Genomic DNA, 16,278 nt, shown 5'->3' on the forward strand with positions numbered 1-16,278 from the left:
AATTCTTCTTCTTTTTTATTTTTTTTGAGATGGAGTTTCGCTCTTGTTGCGCAGGCTGGAGTGCAATGGCGCAATCTAGGATCACTGCAACCTCCACCTCCTGAGTTCAAGCAATTCTCCTGCCTCAGCCTCCCAAGTAGCTGGGATTACAGGCATATACCACCATGTCCGGGTAGTTTTGTATTGTTTAGTAGAAATGGGTTTTTCACTATGGTGGTCAGGCTTGTCTCGAACTCCTGACCTCAGGGGATCCACCCACCTTGGCTTCCCAAAGTGCTGGGATTACAGGTGTGAGCCACCATGCCCAGCCCCAAACTTCAATTCTTGACTTCTTTGCACCCACAAGCTCAACACCACGTGGAAGTTGTCAAGGGTTGGGGCTTGCACCATCTGAAGCCACAGCCTGAGATCTACGTTGGCCCCTTTCCACCACAGCTGGAGTGGCTGGGACACAGGGCGCAAAGTCCCTAGGCTGCACACAGCTGGGACACCCTGGGCCTGGCCCACGAAAACACTTTTTCCTCCTCGACCTCTGGGCCTGTGATGGGAGGGACTGTCGTGAAGACCTCCAACATGCCCTGGGGACATTTTTCCCATTGTCTTGGGGATTAACATTTGGCTCCTCATTACTTATGTAAATTTCTGCAGCCGGCTTGAATCTCTCCTCAGAAAATGGGATTTTCTTTTCTATCACATTGTCAGGCTGCAAATTTTTCAGACTTTTTTGCTATTTCCCTTTTAAAACTGAATGCTTTTAACAGCACCCAAGTCTCCTCTTGAATGCTTTGCTGCTCGGAAATTTCTTCCACCAGACACTCTAAATCATCTCTCTCAAGTTCAGAGTTCCACAAATCTCTAGGGCAGAGGCAAAATGCCGCCAGTCTCTTTGCTAAAACATAACAAGAGTCACCTTCCACATTTTCAGGTATCTTTTCAGCAATGCCCCACTCTACTGATACCAATTTGCTGTATTATTAGTCTGTTTTCACTCTGCTGATAAAGACACACCTGAGACTGGGTAGAAAACGAGGTTTAATTGAACTTACAATTCCACATGGCTGGGGAGTCCTCAATCATGTCAGAAGGCAAAGAGGAGCAAGTCACATTTTACATGGATGGCAGTCGGCAAAAAGGGAGTTTGTCCAGGGAAACCCCATTGGGAAACTCCCGTGGTTTTTGTTTGATTGTTTTTGTTTGTTTGTTTGTTTTGAGACACTGTCTCGCTCTGTAGCACAGGCTACAGTGCAGTGGCAGGATCTGGGCTCACTGCAACCTGCGCCTCCTGGATCCCAGTTCAAGCAAGTCTCCTACCTCAGCTTCCTGAGTAGCTGGGATTACAGGAATGCGCCACCATGCCCATCTAATTTTTTTATTTTTAATAGACAGGGGTTTCACCATGTTGGCCAGGCTGGTCTTGAACTCCTGACCTCGTGATCCTCCCACCTCAGCCTCCTAAAGTGCTGGGATTATAGGCGTGAGCCACTGCACCTGGGCTTGTTTTTGTTTGTTTGTTTTGTTTTGTTTAATCATCAGATCTCAGGAGACTCATTCACTGTAATGAGAACAGCACAGGAAAGACCAGTGCCCATAATTCAATCACCTCCCACTGGGTGCCTCCCACAGCATGTGGGAATTCAGGATGAGATTTGGGTGGGAACACAGCCAAACCATATCAGTATAGAACGTTATAGAGGGTATCAGTTATTAAGAAAATTTATATTCATTATCACCAATGTTCCAAAATGTTGTGAGTAGCCAGTGTTCCTTTCATGAATCTAAATATCAGCTTGGAAAGGAACTTTTTAACTATTTCCAATATTTTGTTATAAGTAGAATATGAAATACAAGCATTAATGCTCAATAAAACTTTTTTTTTTTTTTTTACACATTATGGAATTCCATCTACCTCAATCGTGCTGTAGGAGCCAAATAACTAAAATGGACCCTTTCAGACGTTAACTACACAATAAGAATAATTTATTCTCAAAAGTAGGTTGTACATTACTATCAAGCAAAGTGTCCTTCAATCACCCTGCTTTCTCATCCTGGTTCCAACTGCCACTCGGTAGAGGTAACCATTGAAACTTTTGTGTATATCTTTCCAGACCTTTCTGTATTCTTTCTCACGTTTTCTCAAATATTGTTTTCTGTCTCTGTAGTTTTTGTATAAATGCCATAATGCCAATGCATCCTGGTCTTCTAACCAAGTGATGAACAGGTTCGTGCCATTATTTAAATACAGCTGGTTAAGCTGTCACTTGAACATCGAAGTCCATGCACTATGTTGAATGAAAAATTGGAAAAACACCAGAGGACCCACAAGATGAGTTCTGATCACTTTGTATTCTCCAGGTTGTCTCACTTCACAGTGAAGATCTTGTTGGAATGGAGGCCCTAATCAGACAAGAGTGTTCTAGACTGATGAGCCTTTTAAGCCTACTCCACTGTCATTTCTTAGGAAGTAGCCATGTTATATCACTTGGCTGACTTAATTCGTGTGTTTCTATTAGGCGAAGACACCAATGACCTTTAGTCTATACAAGAAAAAAAGCAATTTGCAGGTACGGATTAAGGAAAAATAGGAGGGTTTATATAAGTGGCTTGGAGACCATTAGGTTATTTAAAGCCTTTCTTGGAGAAGGTGGCTTTTAGACTGCAATTTAAAAAGGGAACATGTTGTGACCAATGGAACAAGGGTGTGCAATTAAAATTATCCTTTCAAACTGTATTCAGAACCTAATGACGTCTCACCAGCCCCAGTGCTTCCATCATCACTCCTCATGTGCAACAGCAATGGTCTTGAAAGTTCTCCCTGCTTCCCCCTCGCTTCTCTATATGCTATTCTCTCACGGTAACCCGAGGGAGCCTTGAAACTGTAGTTAGATGATATCACTCCTCTGTTCAAGACTCTCCTATGGCTCCCATGGGGAAAAGCAAAAGCTCTATCTGATCTGGATTCCACCACTTCCTGGACTTCATCTCCCAGCTCTCTCCCTGTCGCTCCCTCAGCTCCAGCCACACTCTCCCTCTTCTGCTCCTTGAACCTGACAAGGGTAATCTTACCTCGGAGCTTTTGTGCTTTTCCCTCTGCCCAGATTTCCCCAGAGCTCACTCTCTTGCTGTTTTCAAGACTTTTTCTTCATAGCATGTATTTCCTTCTCACATATTACATATTCATTTGTTTGTTTGCTGTTTATCACAGTTCATGAGAACACAAGCTCCTGGAGAGGAGGATCTCCATTTATTTTGGTCCCAGTTGCTAAAACAATGACTGGTATAAAGTAAGATTCAACAAATACTTGTTTATTTAATACTTAATTCATGTAAAACAGCCAAGCTACAAATTTGGAGGAAAAAAAAGAAGTGTGAGGGATCTTTTAAAAAATCAGACTTGGCCAGGCACGGCGGCTCACACCTGTAATCCCAGCACTTTGGGAGGCCGAGGCGGGCAGATCATCTGAGGTCAGGAATTCGAGACCAGCCTGGCCAACATGGTGAAACCTCATCTCTACTGAAAATACAAATATTAACTGGGCATGGTGGCAGGTGCCTGTAATCCCAGCTACTCAGGAGGCTGAGGCAGGACAATCGCTTGAACCTGAGAGGCAGAGGTTGCAGTGAGCCCAGATTGTGCCATTGCACTCCAGCCTGGGGGATAAGAGCAAGACTTTGTCTCAAAAAAAAAAAAAAAAAAAAAAAAAGTAGTCTGAAATAGGAAAAAAAAAAAAAAAAAAAAAAAAAAAGGAACCAGTAAATTAGTGGAGACAGAGGTAAAATGCCACTGTGATTTCTTCACAGTTTCTTGAGATCTTTATATATTATCAAATTTTGGGATCATTTATTTATTTGTGGGCCCATACTGTTTTACTTTACTTTATTCTTTAGGCAGGGACAGAGTCTCACTCTGTTGTCCAGTCTGCAGTGAAGTGCAGAGGTGCAACCATGGCTCACTGCAGCCTCAACCTCCCAGATTCAGGCCATCCTCCCACCTCAGCCTCCAGAGTAGCTGGAGGTAACCTCAGGTACATACCACCTTGCCTAGCTAATTTTTACATATTTTTTTGTGGAGACTAGGTCTCATTATGTTGCCCAGACTGCTCTTGGGCTCAAACAATCCTCCCACCTCAGTTTCCCAAAGTGCTGACATTACAGGCATGAGCTACTTATGCCCCATCCATAGTATGCTTTAAATGGTGCTGTACAACTTCTGTGGGTTATTACAATTTGACTATGCTACTACATTTATAATGTTTAGTGAATGGACAAATACATCCTAAGGAAAAGAACGTGATGGTACTTTTTAAACAATGGCACAGTTGTGTGTTAAAACCTGCCCCATCACCTCTAAATATGTTACCAGTCTTATGGTTTTCATTTTTGAAGGAAAATCATGTTGATGGACTATTTTTAGAGGCTTCAGAAAGAACATTTATTTCTTCAGCTCTGCTCCAGGAATATCAGACAGAAAATACTAGAAAGTTTAAAATAAGCCAGTTCGGAGAGAGAGCAAGATGAACAATGATTAATTTTATAAACATCTTTTATTCCTAAAGATCCCACATTATTTTACCCACTGATATTTATAAGATGCTGTTCCTACTGCAGGCTGACTATAAATCACTTTTCCCAAAATTTAATCTTCCTTTTAAGGTGATTTCTATCCTCTTTTTTCATTAGACTATATATTTTTCTTTCTAAAACTTTTCTTTCTTCCAGTTTATTAATTTGTTATTGCATTATTCTGTTTGTATGTGTGTGTTCGTGTATTTTTGTGCACATATGTGTATGTTTGTGTTCTTGACTATTACCAAAAGCCTACTACGTAAGCAGTTTCTCATTTATTTCACGAAGGTGATCTGTGAGCTAGGTATTTGTACTCCCCCATATACTCAGGAGGGAATTGATGTTTGGAAAACAGTGATTTGCCCAAGGATATGCAGTTATTAAAAGGCAGAGCTATGATTCAAAAATCAGCTATGTTGTGCTACATGGTATGTGATTATTCCATTACACCATGCTCCCTCCTTAAGTGGCCTCCAGCATCCCCCCTAACCCCACAAGGTGTTGGTTTCTTTATTTGTAAAATTAAGAATTTGAATCAGACTTCTTTTTTTTTTTTTTTTTATTAGACAGAGTTTTACTCTGTAACCCAGACTGGAGTGCAGTGGCACGATCTCGGCTCACTGCAACCTCTGCCTCCTGGGTTCAAGTGATTCTCCTGCCTCAGCCTCCCGAGTAGCTGGTACCACAGGGGCACACCACCACACCCAGTTAATTTTTTATTTTTAGTAAAGACAAGGTTTCACCATGTTGGCCAGGCTGGTTTCAAATTCCTCATCTCAGGTGATCCACCCGCCTCGACCTCCCAAAGTGCTGGGATTACAGGTGTGAGCCGCTGTGTCCGGCCTGGATCAGACTTCTTAAAGGTCCCCACCCCTTCCCCAACCCTTCTGTTAATGGCTTTTATTGTTGGTGATAATAATGGCTACCACTATTGGGTTAAACTCTTTACAAACATAACTTAATAAATTCAGTAACCATATGAGTGTGATATTATCCCCATGTTTCAGATGGAACTTAGACTGATTAAGCAGCTTACCCAAGACCACTGAGTTATCAAAAGCAGAACTCATATGTGAGCCCAGATTTGAGACCATAGTAACCCTGCACTGTTGCACACACTTTCTACACCATGCATACTCCTTTTGTATAATAAGTGTGAAATTGACAAATGTGAGAAAACCGACTCGTTCACTAATTCAATAAACATTTGTTGAGTAGATATAGTTGGTCAAATTCTGATAACTGCCATGAACCCAAAGATGCCCAAAGCTTTGTGCCCGCACCTGGGGAGCCCACAGTTCACTAGTGGGTGGAGGAGGAGAAATACACATGGTAATTATAATACAATGTGACAAGTGTAATAATATGTCAATAGAGGGCCATGGGAGTTAGGGAAGTAATCTCTGATCTGGGCATTGAAGGGTAAATAGGAACTTGACAAACGGAGAGCAAGAAAAAGCTGCCAGTGACAGAAGAAACTGGATGTACAAAGGCAAGTGAGTATAATCATACAATGGCATGTTATTTGGCAATAAAAAGGAATGATAGGCCAGGTGTGGTGGCTCATGCCTATAATCCCAGCACTTTGGGAGGCCAAGGCGGGAAGATCACCTGAGTTCAGGAGTTTGAGACCAGCCTAGCCAACATGGTGAAACCTCATCTCTACTAAAAATACAAAAATTAGCTGGGCATGTTGACATATGACTGTAATCCCAGCTACTTGGGAGGCTGAGACAGGAGAATCGCTTGAACCCAGGAGATGGAGGTTGCATTGAGCCGAGATCATGCCACTGCACTCCAGCCTGGGCAATAGAGCAAGAATCATCTCAAAAAAAAAAAAAAAAAAAGAATGATGCAACTGATACATGTTACAACATGGATGAACCTTGGAAACATTATGCTAAGTGAAGAAAGTCTATCATACTATGCCGTTTACTGTAGATGAAATGTCCAGAAAAGGAAAATCCATAGACATGAAAAGTAAATTGGTGGTTGCCTAAGGCCAGGGAGAGGGTAGGGATTGGCAAGAAATGGGATTTGACTGCCAATGATTATGATGTTTCTTTGTAGTGTGATAAAAATATTCTAAAATTGATTATGGTGATCGTCACAAAACTCTGAATGTACTAAGAGGCACTGAACTGTGTTCTTTAAATGCATAAATTGTGTGGTATATGAATTGTATCACAATATGCCTTCTTAAAAAAATAAAAGCTAAGTGGGTGTCCAAGAGCGTGGAATGTTTAGGTCACAGGGAGAAGTTTCGTGTGGCTGGATATAGATTTGGTGAAGTGAGATAGATGAGGTAGGTTGTGGCCATTTGGCAAAGGGCCTTTTGCATCAGATTAAAACCTTTACCTTTTCTCTGGCCGGGTGCCATGGCTCATGCCTCTAATCTTAGCACTTTGGGAGGCTGAGGCAGGTGGATCACCTGAGGTCAGGAGTTTGAAACCAGCCTGACCAACGTGGAGAATCTCCATCTCTACTAAAAATACAAAATTAGCCAAGCGTGGTGATGAATGCCTGTAATCCCAGCTACTCGGGAGGCTGAGGCAGGAGAATGGCTTGAACCCGGGAGGTGGAGGTTGTGGTGAGCTGAGATCACGCCATTGCACTCTAGCCTGGGCAACAAGAGTGAAACTCCATCTCAAAAAAATAAAATAAAATAAAAAATTAAGTAAAAAAAACCTTTACCTTTTCTCGTCTAGTATTCTTTCTCTAAAGCTCATCCACTTTGTTGAATGTAGTTTATATTTTTCACTTTTGTGTAATATTTCATTGTGCAACTATACCACTACTTATTTGTCTGGGATATTTGCTTTGTTTCCAGATTTTTCTTTCATAAAGAGTGCCACAATAAATTTTCTTATAAATAATCCACTGGTGCAAGTCTCAGAAGATAGTACAGTACCATTTTTATAAAGCTCAAAAATAAGCAAATTCTCTAAAGGAATATATGCATACATGTGTAATAAAACTGTGCTAAAACAAGGAACGATATTAAGTACAACATTCAGGATAGTGATTTATTTAAGTGGGGGAGGGGTACAGGAAGTAGGGGGGAAGAAGGAGCACAGAGGATGAGTGTAGGTTACAGGTAATATTCTGGTTTGTAATTGGGTGGTACATTCATAGCTAGTTATTTATTATTAAATGAACTCTATTTTAGAATGACTTTAGATATACAGAATTATTACAAAGATAGTACAGACTGTTTTGTATATCCCATACCCATTTTCCTCTGTTAAGAGTTGGGGGCCATTTATTACAATTAATGAACCAATATTGATACATTGCTTATAACTAAAGTTCATATGTTATTCAGATTTCCTTAGTTTTTATGTATGCTTTTCTCTGTTCCAGGATCCCATACAGGATACCACATTACACTTAGTTTTCACATCTCCTTAGGCCTCACTTAGCTATGACAGCTTCTCAAACTTTCCTTGTCTTTGATGACCTTGACAGTTTTGAGGCGCACTGGTCAGGTATTTTATAGAGTGCCTCTCAATAGGAATTTGTCTGATGTTTTTCTCATGATTACACTTAGAAGGAAGATCCCAGAGGTACAGTGCCACATCATATCATATCAAGGGTATATACTATCAACATGACTTATCACTGTTGATATAAACTTTGACCACCTGCTTGAGGTAATGTTTGTCAAGTTTCTCCACTCTAGAGCCACTCTTTTTTTTTTTTTTTTTACCTTTATCATACTCTACTCTTTGGAAACAGGTCAATATGTACAGCCATACTTAGACAGTAGTTATGCTTTACTTCCTTTTGGGTAGAATATCTACATAAATTATTTGGAATTATTTGGAATTTTTCTACATAGTAGGTTTATCTCTTCTACCTCATTTATTTGTTGATTTATTCAATTATTTACTTATGTCAGTAGAGACTCATGGACATTTATACTTTGTTTTTTGTTTGTTTTGTTTTGGGGTTTTGTTTGTTTGTTTGTTTGTTTTTGAGATGCAGTTTTGCTATATTGCTCCTAGTCTCAAACTCCCGGTTTCCAGGGATCCTCCTGCCTCAGCCTGCCAAGTAGCTAGGATTATAGATGTGTGCCATCAAGCCTGGTTTATACTTTGGATTATAATTCAGTACTCTGTTATTTTATTGCTCAGATTGTTCCATTTTTGGCATGGGATGTTCTTTTAGTTAGCTCCTACGTCCCTTTGACGTAGCCTCATCATTGTGTGGTTGTAGTTGATTTTTTTTCTTTTGACTCTTCCTAACTCTGGCACTGTAAGAGGCTCCACACTCATCTTGGGTATTTCTTGCTGCAGACACAGGATCAGCCTTTTATTGAAAAAGCCCTGGTTCCTTTCATGGGAAAATGGAATCAGAAACCAAGATCTGCGTGCCCTGTGTGCTACTGGGGTATTATTGCTTCTAGACCTCAGCTGATAGAGCAAGCTCTGTGTGTGTGCGTGTGTGTGTGTGTGTGCGCGCGCATGTGTGTGTGCTGGCCCATGTATATACATATAAAAACATTTTTATATGTAATCCTCTGTATATTAAACTAAATATGAGTTCATACTGAGGTCTTCAGCTCTAATTCATTCCCATAAGGATCTTTCTAGCATTTTTACCCTTGCTTATCTGCAATCTCTCAGTAAGAAAGATACTTTCTTACAGTAAGAAACCTGGCTCACACTATCCACCATCCATTTACTCAATTGTTTAATTTTAGTATACATATATAATGGTTTCAAAATTAATCCATACCCCTGTGGGAAATAATTCTTATGTACAGTTCCCTTTGCCGTTAGTCTTCCAGACTTCACTTTCTTCCAGAGTTACTTACTTTGCACTTTATACCCCAATACTTTTCAGGGAAGTTGTATATAATGTAATATAGTTAGATTATTTATAATATATTTAGATTGCATTTCATCTTAGGCTCCCCCAACTTTCTAGTTAATTTTTTTTAATTTGCATACATTAAGATTTATTCTTTGTGCTATAAAGTTCTTTGGGTTTTGGCAAATGCTTAATGTCTTACATCTGCTTTTAGAGTCCCAGACATAATAGTTTCACCTCTGTAAAAAATCCCCTGTGTTTTACACATTTGTCTCTCCCACCCTGAAGCCATGGCATCCACAGATCTTGACTTCTATATTTTTGCTTTTTCTAGAATGTCATATAATTGGAATCATACAGTATATAGCTTTTTCAGACTGACTTCTTTTACTTAGCAATATACATTCAAAATTCATCTTTTTGTGGTTTGATAGCTCATTCTTTTTATCACTGAATAATATCCCATCATATAGCTGTACTACAGTTTGTGTAGTCAGTTCTTCTCTTGGAAGACATCTTGACTACTTCTAGTTTTGTAGCAATATAAGGTTGCTACAAACATTTGCATATCGGCTTTGTGTGAACGTAAGTTTTAAAATCAATTGAGTAAATACCTAGTAGCATGATTGCTGGGTCATATTTGTAAGAAATTGCCAAACTGTCTTCCAATATGGTTGTACCATTTTGCATTCTCACCATCAATGAATGAGAATTCCATTTGCTTTGCACCCAATAGTTGTTGGTGGTACTGTTTTGAATTTTAACTGTTTTAGCAAACGTGTAGTGGTATTCTTTGTTTAAATTTGCAATTCCCTAATGTCAGATGATGTTGAGCATCATTTACTTGCTTACTTGCCTGTTTGGTGAGTTGTCATTTATCTTTTGCTCACTTTTAAAAACTGAGATACTTATTATTTATTTTTAGGCTCTACAATTTATGTTTGTTACATGTATTCTTTTGTATATATCAAATAGTATGTTAAACTATTAAAAGAAAGGAACAGGAGAAAAAAGTTTGAGCTGCATGTTGTAAGTGTGAGGGGTGATTAAGAATTCAGACTTAACTTCAAACTCCAGCTTTGCTATTTATTAGTCTTGTGATTTTGAGAAAGTTATATAATCTCTTAGGGCCTCAGTTTCTTCATACTTAAAATGAGAGTAATACCTGCCTCATCTGTTTCTTTGTGAGAAAATCATTAAAACAACAGGGTTAGCTAAAGGTCAAGCAAGTGCTGGAGACTTGATGCATACGCCACAAAGGAGATGCTCAATAAATGTTGGCTTCTCATAAGCCCAACAATGGAAAGCTTACTAATTCATTAAGCAAATATTTCTCAAGTGCCTATTCTGTGCCAGGCACCGTGGATACATTCATGGGTCTCTGTGTAGTAGTATTAATATCTTATATCTATAGGCCGGGCGCGGTGGCTCAAGCCTGTAATCCCAGCACTTTGGGAGGCCGAGACGGGCGGATCACGAGGTCAGGAGATCGAGACCATCCTGGCTAACACGGTGAAACCCCGTCTCTACTAAAAAATACAAAAAACTAGCCGGGCGAAGTGGCGGGCGCCTGTAGTCCCAGCTACTTGGGAGGCTGAGGCGGGAGAATGGCGTGAACCCGGCAGGCGGAGCTTGCAGTGAGCTGAGATCCGGCCACTGCACTCCAGCCTGGGCGACAGAGCATGACTCCGTCTCAAAAAAAAAAAAAAAAAAAAAAAAAAAAAATATATCTTATATCTACCTTTACAGTATCATCAAACTAGTTATATGACTTACAGTTTAAATTACTTTATAGTTAAAAATCACATTTAAGCCAAATTGTGATATTATATTCATAATTTAGAAAGTTAACATAGGGAAAGGACCAGAAGCAGAGGATTAAATTAGTAGACTCTTCTAAAAATTCAGACAAGAGATAATAGGAACTAAAAGATAAAATTGGGAATAGAGAGAAGGGAACAGCTGAAGAGATATTTCAGAGGTAGAATTTCATAGACACGGAGATTACTAAGTGATCACAGGTAAGAGAATGGTGTTAAAGATTACTTTTTCTGGTCATGAAATTTTAAAATACTGGTTTATAAAGCCTTATATTCACTTAGCATGTGTTGATAATCCCCAGTTTTAGACACACTCACATGATATCCCTGGCCAAATTTTCTTTTGCAAAATTCTTTAATTCAGAAGTGCTCCTTCCCTAGCAGAAAGCATCTGAAGAGAAAGTCAGACATTCAGACATTCAAGTCAAGTGGGAAACTTTCAAGATTAATTTCCGGTACTCCCTAGCCACCAAAAATTTTCTGTGTTGATTCTAATAGTTGTACTGCAGAGCATTTTAAGAGACAGCACAGTATTCTTGCTTGTCTAGTACAATAGGAAGGTAAGTTTTTGCTCAATGGAGTGATTGGCTCAGCAGCAACAAGAACTGCACAATTTCATCTCTAATTCTAAGCTAAACAGAGCTGAGAGATGATTCCCTTGTGTATTTATAAGTAAGAGTTAAATCCCTCCCATTGTAATGTAGCACCAGATCGAAGTAAACAGACAGTGATTTCAGTGCTAGACACAGCCTTAAGGCAGAAGAAATTACACTGTCATGCAGAGGATATGTAGCTGCTGCTATTTTGGTGCTTGAGTTCTTTGTTGTCACATAGTTGAAGGCAATCCAGATGAGGAAGAGTGTTAACCAACAAAAAGAGAAAATTCCCTGCACATGGCTAGGAGGATGGAGGGGAAGAGGAAGGCTAGTACAGTACCATCTGAACACACCAATAAATGCTCTGTGCCAATAAATAGTGGCTTCAACTTGTCTGCCCGTTCTTATTGAAAACAAGTTGTTTAGAAGAACAAAATGCAAGCTGAAGATTACAATTTATATTTCAGGCTAGGAGTGGTGGCTCATGCCTATAATCCCAGCACTTTGGGAGGCTTTGGTGGGAAGATCACTTGAGTTCAGGAGCTTGAGACCAGCCTGGGCAATATGGCGAAACCACATCTCTACAAAAAAATCAAAACAATTAGTGAGGTGTGGTGGTGGTAGGAGGATTGCTTGAGTCTGGGAGGCAGAGGTTGCCGTGAGCCAAGATTGTGTCGCTGCACTCCAGCCTGGGCAACAGGGTGAGACCCTATCTCAAACAACAATAACAAAAACAAAATTTCTGTGTCACCAAATGGTTTGCCTGTCATTGATTAATTTAATTGGATTAGCTTTCAGTTGCTTATAAAATAAGTTAGGGAAAAAATTAGAGTATTTACTTTCTTGATACCTCCAAACCATAGGATATATCCTTTAAGATATATCCTTTAAAATGTATATTTAAGATAAATATAGATAATATGGATTTAAGATACGTATATATAGTGCTGAGCATGGTGGCTCATGCCTGTAGTTCCAGCTGAGGGACTTACTGGGAGGCTGAGGTGGAAAGATTGCTTGAGTCACAGATTTTGAGGCTGTGGTGAGCTATGATCATGCCACTGCACTCCAGCCTGGGTGACAGAGAAAGACCCTGTCTTTAAAACAAAAAATAAGTAATTTAAGAGGCATTATAGTATTTGCTTCTCTATGTCCATATCTTAGGTACACATGTAGACATTATAGGCAGTTACTTTTGAAATCAAAGGACTAATTCTGAACACACTAGATATTTGTTTTACTACCCAAAATGGAAGGTAGAGAAGATTCTAATATAAGAAACATTCTATATTCCCCACCCATGTAGAGATTCTGCTAGTTTCTCAGTAGCTTTTTTCCAATTATACATTTTGGAACTGGGGAAATAACCACAGGATGGGTTCAGGGACCCACTGCACCCACTATGGGACTGACCTGAGCTAAAACTCCTTGATCACCTGACCTCCACTAGCCCCTGCTCTGACTGGTGGGCCACAGTGATGTTTCGGATCTCCTGGAATGTGTCAGTTCAGGGCCAGTAATCCCCAAATATCTGTTTGTTGTTGTTGTTGTTGTTTGTTTGGTTTTTGGTTTTTGGTTTTTTTTCTATAGCATAGTCAACCTGGTAACAGGCAAATGGTTCCTTTGGGGAAGGCTGAGAGAAAGAAATATATAGTATCATAAAATATAGAATTTTGGCCAGGCCCAGTGGCTCACACCTGTAATCCCAGCACTTTGGGAGGTCGAGGTGGGTAGATACTTGAGGTCAGTAGTTCGAGACCAGCCTGGCCAACATGGTGAAACCTCATCTCTACTAAAAGTACAAAAATTAGCCAGGTGTGGTGGCAGGTGCCTGTCGTCCCAGCTACTTGAGAAGCCTAGGCAGGAGAATTGCTTGAACCCAGGAGGCAGAGGTTGCAGTGAGCTGAGATAGTGGCATTGCACTCTAGCCTGGGCAACAGAGTGAGACCCCATCTCAAATATATATATATATATATATGTATGTATGTATATAATTTTGATGAAAGGTAATTGAGTATGAAAGTAGCATATTTTAAAAACAAGTAAGTCCGATGAGGTGGCATGCGCCAATAGTCCTAGCTACTCTTGAGGCTGAGGCAGGAGGATTACTTGAGCCCAGGAGTTCTGGCCTGTAGTGCATCATGCACATTGGGTGTCCACGGAGGGGTGACCACCAGGTTGCCTAAGGAGAGGGGAACTGGCCCAGGTTGGAAATAGAGCAAGTTAAAACTTCTGTGCTGAACAGCCGTGGGATTACTCCTGTGAATAGCTACTGCACTCTAGCCTGGGCAACATAACTTTACCCCCTTTCAAAACAAAAACAAACAAAACAAAGGGAGACAAAACTGAAATCATCTTTCCTAAAGTAATTTCTAAAAACAAGACGTGAACCAGTAGAGGAGAAAGATATAGGATATATTTGGAAATCATCATATCATTAGAATGACACACAATGCTCATATAACTTTAATATATCTGTGAATAAAAACGCAAGCTCCATTATGTGATAACGAATTAACTCAGGATAACATAATTAAATGCATGACCCATGCCATGTTTATGGTCTTCAATCATGGAAGAATTTATTCTGCCTTGGTAATTCAGTGTGCCTTCAGTGCGTACTGGTTATAGTGAGTAACTGTTGTCTTTCCATCCATTCTTTCAATGTCTCCTGAGAAGATCATTCTATATTCTTTTAGTCTGCAACTCTCTCCACAATTTTTTAATTCAGCTGTGCTGTCACTGTCAGTACTCTACCTCCAGGCCACAGCGATGGTCTAGCGGAGTCCTTTACTAAGGTTTTATATGAAGATGTTATAATAGGGGTTATCTCTTTTTCTGCTGTGGCTAAGATGATTACTTTCTTCTCTGCCCACCCCCAGCCCCACATCCACCATGTTGCGGGGAGACACGAAACATGCAGTAGGAGAGAATGAGACCAACACAGAGAGACTAGCATGACCGAGCTATTGATTGATTTGTTTTGGCATGCTAGTATCAGTCTAGCTCCACTGATCTCTTTTACATGAACAAGTCAATCCCCCTTACATTTTGAACCTTTCAGTGGAACTACTTCTGACTTGTTTTGTTTAATGCAGTCCCTCAGTACCAGCTGGCTAGAGTATACCTCCTAGAATACTAAATTTTTGATTTCACTCCCTTACTCAAGAAATTCCCATATCCCCACCAGCAAGACCACTGACTTTGTGAGCCAGAGAGTCTGAGGTTGAATTTTGGCTCTTTCACTAACAAGCAAGTCTCTTCAACTCACTGACCCTCCTGATCCAAAGTCCCAGTTCCCGGGATTACTGAGAGATTGCAGCATGACAGTGTAAATGTAAAGCCCTTGATAAAGACTGAGCATGTTGAGCATTCAGTGGGAATGTTGAGACTCCTGAGCACAGCTGTCCAGGCCTTCCCCATCAGGCCCTGGCCTGCCGTACCATGCTAACCATCCACTCCCTTCCTGACCGAACTCTGTTGCCCCAATCTGGCTTACTTGCTGTCCCCAATAAGCCCTGCATTTTCCCACCATGTGGCTCCCCTTCTGCCCTTCATCTACCTATCTGAATTTAGCCATTCCTTTAAAATTCAATAAAGTCAATTCCATTGCTCTACAGCAATTGTTGACCCATCATTCTAACATGATCATCTCCCTCTCCAAATCCCTAGGACATTCTGTTGCCTCTAGCATTAATCTAGCAGTTAATCATAGAATGTCCTGGTCTTTCCTTTTTTTCATTCAAACTGGTTTGTATTTTGCATGATTTTTTAATTTTTCAAACACTTTCATTCTATTATTATTCTCTCTCTCTCTCTCTCTGCTTATATATTTTGAGACAGAGTCTCCCTCTGTTGCCCAGGCTGGAGTGCAGTGGCATGATCTTGGCTCACTGCAACCTCTGCCTCCTGGGTTCAAGTGATTCTCCCACCTCAGTCTCCCAAGTAGCTGGGATTACAGGCACATGCCACCATGCCTGGCTAATTTTTGTATTTTTAGTAGAGACAGGGTTTTACCATGTTGGCCCGGCTGGTCTCAAACTCCTGACCTCATGTGATCCATCCACCTTGGCCTTCCAAAGTGCTGGGATTACAGGCGTAAGCCACCACACCCAACTCATTCTATTTTTAATCCAATTGTATGTTCCTTATGGTCAAGAACTATTAATACTTTTATTTCTTTTCTCCTTTCTAGGACTTACTACATACTAGTTCAATCAAAAAGAATATATAATTTAGTCAATTTTTATAGATCTGTTTATAACCAGTCTGCATGAGAACACTGAACTATGTGAAAATTTAGATATTTTGAACTATTCTTTTTATTACAGATATAATCTTATTCTAATAAGTACCCTTCCACGAGGAAAGAAAGCAGTCATAGGTAATGCAGGAAATACCAATCAAGTAGGACAGAAAGAGAAAACTAAGAGTAATTGATGGTGACTATTCTTTTATTCTGTTTTTAGCATTTCCTTCAAGTG

General features: G+C 40.1%; 1 protein-coding gene and 1 long non-coding RNA gene across 8 annotated transcripts in view; both read left to right on the forward strand.

Moving 5' to 3' along the window:
• The window catches only part of LOC126956880 (uncharacterized), a 33,658-nt gene extending 27,245 nt beyond the window's left edge, over nt 1–6,413 (forward strand). Inside the window, exon 2 of the long non-coding RNA XR_007726518.1 lies at nt 365–6,413. This is a non-coding gene — a long non-coding RNA (uncharacterized LOC126956880). The remainder of the gene's footprint in view (nt 1–364) is intronic.
• Nucleotides 1–16,278, forward strand: part of ARL15 (ADP ribosylation factor like GTPase 15) — a 443,095-nt gene that overhangs the window by 255,920 nt on the left and 170,897 nt on the right. The gene's annotated exons all lie outside the window — the stretch shown is intronic.

The sequence above is a fragment of the Macaca thibetana genome, chromosome 6 (assembly GCF_024542745.1).
Source record: "Macaca thibetana thibetana isolate TM-01 chromosome 6, ASM2454274v1, whole genome shotgun sequence".
In the NCBI taxonomy this organism is placed as follows: Eukaryota; Metazoa; Chordata; class Mammalia; order Primates; family Cercopithecidae; genus Macaca; species Macaca thibetana.